Source organism: Equus przewalskii, chromosome 10 (assembly GCF_037783145.1).
Source record: "Equus przewalskii isolate Varuska chromosome 10, EquPr2, whole genome shotgun sequence".
NCBI lineage: Eukaryota > Metazoa > Chordata > Mammalia > Perissodactyla > Equidae > Equus > Equus przewalskii.
Genome location: NC_091840.1, coordinates 10,546,781 through 10,552,817, shown reverse-complemented (window position 1 = coordinate 10,552,817; position 6,037 = coordinate 10,546,781).

Below are 6,037 nucleotides of genomic sequence, written 5' to 3'. Positions count from 1 at the left end.
TTGTTCCATACAACAGAACCCCACTTCCAGGTACCAAAATCTGTACACCTTTTGTTGAATGGCTACCATCTTCCAAGGTGAAGCTAAGCACTTTATAAGCCGCCTTAATTAATTATCTTAACAATTGTCCAAGGGAAACATTATTATAATTATTTTACAAATGTGAAAGTTTAATATGATTGAAAAATAATAGGCTTTGGAGCTAGGTAGATGTAGATTCAAATCCTAGCTTTATCACTCTTTAGCTTCATATTCTTGGGAAAATCATTTAATCTTTTAAAACATTCTGAGCTTCAGTTTCCTCAAAAATAAAACAGTGGAAATAAAACCTACCATGCAAACACATGTTCCTTTCCTACCCTTCTTACCCTTTTTTTTTCTTGGTGGTGACGGTGGTGGTGAGGCTTACATAAGATAATATATGTAATAACTTGCTCGGTGGGCATGTTATAGGAGTTGTTATTCTTGATATTTTTCTATTCTGTTGCCATATATGGAATTAACTCACATGGAAAAGATTATTACCTGAGGGGAGTAGATATATGTGACCAGGATTGTTGTTAAAGCAGAATAAAATAGATACATTTAGAGAGACAGGCTATTATACCTGATGAAGATTTCTGAAAGCTCTGTGGTGGTTAAAATACCTTTTACTCTCCATGTATTTCCATTGCTTTTCTTGAGAATATTTAATAGTTAGGATATCAGACATCTTGAATTGATTAGGGAAAACATAATGGATTCAGGAAAGTCTTTATTTGATGAAAATTCAAACATGGAGGAGCTCTGTCTTTTTATGGAAATTTTTTTTTTTTCAAAGATTTTATTTTTTCCTTTTTCTCCCCAAAGCCCCCCGGCACATAGTTGTATATTCTTCGTTGTGGGTCCTTCTAGTTGTGGCATGTGGGATGCTGCCTCAGCGTGGTTTGATGAGCAGTGCCATGTCCGCGCCCAGGATTCGAACCGACGAAACACTGGGCCGCCTGCAGCGGAGCGCGCGAACTTAACCACTCGGCCACGGGGCCAGCCCCTTTTCATGGAAATTTATTAATACATAAGTGCCAATATCAGCTTGAACAAAGGAGAAAGTATTACAATCTTTAGTTAAAATATATATTCTAGTTATATTCTATCCTTCTAAAGCTGTTTCTTTGAGAAAAAAATACACACAGATGACATCAGCAACATGGTGGAGTGAGCTATTCCCCTTCTCTCTCCCCCTTTTGAACTACAACTAAATGGACATTCACTGACCAGTGGAGGAAGCCCACACAGCACAACAGGATGCCTGAGAGACACACTCAGCTATACACTTGAGGGTGGATGGACTGACCCTGCAGGAAGCGGCAGAGATAGGTGAGCATGCCCTGCTCTCCCCCGATAGCCCTGTGCATGTACATGAATGTTTTCCAGCCTGACATTCAAGGACCCAAAAGTGGGAACATGCACTCGGGTGACCATAGGAGGAGGTAGAAGGAACCCTTGCCTGCACTCATGATTGTTCTGGCTCTCCTGGCAGGGAGGGGTAGCCCACCATGCTCCTGTAGTGCAAAGAGCAGCCCTAGCCCGGGTCACAGCCAGGAAGCCTTGCCTACCAAGCACAGTGGCCGTATACAGAGCAGACCGTACACAGAGGCAACAGCAGATCTACACACTGGGGCAAGCACACCCTAGGCCCAAGGGAGCACTCATAGTGCTGCAGAGCTCTGAAAGAGGAAACATGTCCCGGGCAGCTGTGGGAAGAGGCCTGGCAGCCTTGAGCCCACTCAGGTTCACCTTCCCGGTGGGGAAGGGGAGTCCATAGGACCTCTGTGGTGCCAAGGAGCAGCCATAGCCCAGGTCTCAGAGAGGAAACCTGCCTGCCAAGCAAACCTCAAGCAGAGACTACAGCAGATCTACACACTGGGGCAAACACAGCCCAGGCCCCACACACCTAAGCACTCAGTGCTGTTAAGCTCCAAAAGAGGGAACCTGTACTGGCAGCTGTGGCAAGAGGCAGTGGCAGCTTTTAGCCCACTGGCGATCACTTTCCTAAAGGGAAAGGGGAGTTCATAGTGCCCCTGAGGTGCCAAAGAGTGGCCCTAGCTCTGTCCACCAAAGAAGCCTTGCGTGCTAAGCACAGTCCACAGAAGTGCCTGAACAGACCTCAGGCTGGAGCAAGCACCCATAACACCCCCGCAGCCTTCAACAGACAAAGCGGGGCCAGAAACTGCTCCTGCTTCCTCCTAGCAGTATCAGGTGGAATCTGCATCCTAAGAATACCAAAAATGCTCCAACAAAAGAATAGCTCATCAAGCACCATGAGAAACTGCAGCAACAATTCAGACCAGAGGAAAATGAGAATTCTCCAGAAACCAACCCTGAAGACACAGAAATTTACAACCTAAATGACAGAGAATTCAAAATAACCTTCATAAGGAAACACGGAAAGACAATTCAAGGAGCTCAGCAATAAAATGAATCTCTTCACCAAAGAGATTAAGACTATTAAAAAAAAATCAAGCAGAAATTCTGGATAAGAAAAGCCTAATTAATGAAATAAAAAATAACCTAGAATCATTAAGAAATAGAATGGCTATTATGGAGGGAAGGATTAGTCTTCCAGAGGATAAAAATGTAGAAATTCTACAGGTGCAGGAGGAGACAGAACTAAGATTTTTAAAAAATGAAGGAATTCTTCAAGAAATATCCAACTCAATTAGGAAAAGTAACATAAGGATTATAGGTATTCAAGAGGAAGAAGAGGAGGGAAAGGAGCAGAGAACTTGTTCAAAGGAATAATTGCTGAGAACTTCCCAAACTAGGGGATGTTTCAGGATTTACAAATAAATGAAGCTAAGAGAATGCCCAAATTCATCACAGCAAAAAGACCTTGTCCAAGGCACATAATAGTAAAAAGGGCAAAAGTTAATGATAAAGAAAAAATATAAGAGCAGCAAAGCAGAAGAAAATAACCTACAAAGGAAACTCTATCAGGCTTTCAACAAATTTCTTGGGAGAAACTCTACAGGCTAGCAGAGAATGGAATGACATATTCAAAATATTGAAAGACAAAAACTTTTAGCCAAGAATACTGTATCCAGCAAAACTTTCCTTCAGATACGATGGAAAAATAAAAGCTTTCACAGATAAACAAAAGCTGAGGGAGTGCATGGCCACTAAACCTCCCCTACAAGAAATAATTAAAGATGCCCTCACCCTGGCAACAAAAAGGCAAAGGTCTACAAAGCTCTGAGCAAGGAGATAGACAGACATGATCTGAAACCTGCAGCTCTCTACCAGAATAGGGAGGCAAAGATTCAGTTATGACTTAAACGAGGAAGGGAAATAAAGCATCAAAAGTAATGATAAACACTTCAACTTAGCCACAAACTATTAAATTAAAAACAGAACAATTTGTAACACCAATGACTCAGAAGAGGAGAGGAAAGGGAAGGAATGTGCTTAGGTTAATGGAGATAAGAGGCTATGAAAAAATGGACTATCTCATCTCCAATATCTTTCATAGAGTCCTCACAGTAACCACTAAACAAAAAATCAGAGGAAAGCCACAATTCGCCAAAAGAGAGAAAACTGAGAAGTCCCCCTCGGAAAACCACCAAAATGAAATGGCAGTCAGAAATACAAAGGAAGAAAAATGATGGAAACATAGAACAACCAGAAAACAAGAGATAAAATGGGAATATTAAGCCTTCTCATATCAATAATCACTCTAAATGTAAATGGACTGAATTCTCCAATCAAAAGACACAGAGTAGCAAGATGGATTAAAAAACAAGACCCAACAATATGCTGCCTCCAGGAAATGCATCTTAGCTCCAAAGACAAACATAGGGTGACAAGCTTAGGGTAAAGGGATAGAAGACAACACTCCAAGAAAATGGCCAACAAAAAAAAGCAGGTATTGCCATACTTTTATCAGACAAAGCAAACTTTAAGTGATAAAAGACAAGGAGAGACAAAGAGGAGTACTATATAATGATAAAAGGGACATTCCACTAAGAAGACATAACCCTTATTAATATATATGCACCTAACACAAGGGCACCAAAGTACATAAAGCAATTATTAACAGACCTAAAGGGACAAATTAACAGCAACACAATAATAGTAGGGGACGTCAACACCCCACTCACATCAATTGACAGACCTTCCAGACAAGAAGTCAATAAAGAAATAGTATCTTTAAAGGAACGATTTGATGAGATGGTCTTAATAGGTATACCGAGAACATTCCATCTGAAAACAGCAGAATATACATTCTTCTCAAGTGCACATGGATCATTCTTAAAGATAGACCATATAGTGGGAAACAAGGTAAGCCTCAATAAATTTAAGAAGGTTGAAATCATCCCACTCACCTTCTCTGATCACAATGCTATGAAGCTAGAAATCAATCACAAGAAAAAACTGGGAAAATTAGAAATACGTGGAAACTAAACAAAATGCTATTGAACAACCATTGACTCATTGAAGAAATCACAGGGGAAATTGAAAATACCTGGAGACAAACGAAAATGAAAACATAACACATCAACTCTTACGGAATGCAGCAAAAGTGGTCATAAGAGGCAAATTCACAGCAATACAGGCCCACCTCAACAAGCAAGAAAAATCTCAAATAAGTCATCTAAAAATGCACCTAACAGAGCTAGAAAAAGAATAACAAACAAAGCACAAAGTCAGCAGAGGAGAGAAATAAAAATCAGAGCAGAAATAAATGAAATTGAGACTGAAAAAAACTGTAAAAAGGATTAATTAAAATAAGAGCTGGTTCTTTGAGAAGATAAACAAAATTGACAAGCCCTTGGCCAGACTCACCAAGAAAAAAGAGAGAAGGCTCAAATAAATAAAATTAGAAATGAAAGAGGAGAAAATACAACAGATACTGCAGACATACAAAGGATTATAAGAGAATATTATGAAAAACTATATGCCCACAAATTCGATAACCTAGAAGAAATGGATGAATTCCTAGACTCACACAACCTCCCAAAACGGAATCAGGAAGAAATAGAGAATCTGAACAGACCAACCACAAGTACAGAGATTGAAAGTGTAATTGAAAACCTCCCCAAAAATAAAGGTCCAGGACCAGATGGCTTCTCTGGAGAATTCTACCAAACATTCAAAGAAGATTTAGTACCTATCCTTCTCAAACTATTTTGAAAAATTGAAGATGGAACACTTTCTAACACATTCTATGAGGCCAACATTACTCTGATACCAAAACCAGACAAGGACAACACAAAGAAGGAAAACTACAGGCCAATATCACTGATGAACTTAGATGCAAAAATTCTCAACAAAATATTGGCAAACTGAATACAACAATACATTAAAAGGATCATACTTGATGATCAAATGGGATTTATTACAGGGAGACAGGGATGGTTCAACATCTGCAAATCAAACAATTGATACACCACATTAACAAAATGAAGAATTAAAATCACATGATCATCTCAATAGATGCAGAGAAAACATTTGACAAGATCAAATGAGCTGGGCCTGTATTGCTATAGAAGGAAAGTACCTCAACATAATAAAGGCCTTATACAACAAGCTCTCAGCCAACATCATATGTAATGGTGAAAAACTGAAAGCCATCCCTCTGAGAACAGGAATGAAACAAGAGTGCCCACTCTCGCCACTTCTATTCAGATAGTAGTGGAGGTGTTGGCCAGAGCAATTAGACAAGAAAAAGAAATAAAATAAATTCAAATTGGAAAGAAAGAAGTGAAACTTTCGCTATTTGCAGATGATGTGATTGTATATATAGGAAACTCTAAAGAATCCATCAGAAAACTGTTAAAAATCATCAGCTACAGCAAAGTTTCAGGGTACAATATCAATCTAAAAAAATCAGTTGCATTCCTCTACACTAACAATGAACTAGCAGAAAGAGAAATCAAGAATACAATCCCATTTCCAATCACAACAAAAAGAATAAAATATCTAGGAATAAACTTAACCAAAGAGGTGGAAGACCTATACACTGAAAACTATGAGACATTATTGAAAGGAATTGAAGAAG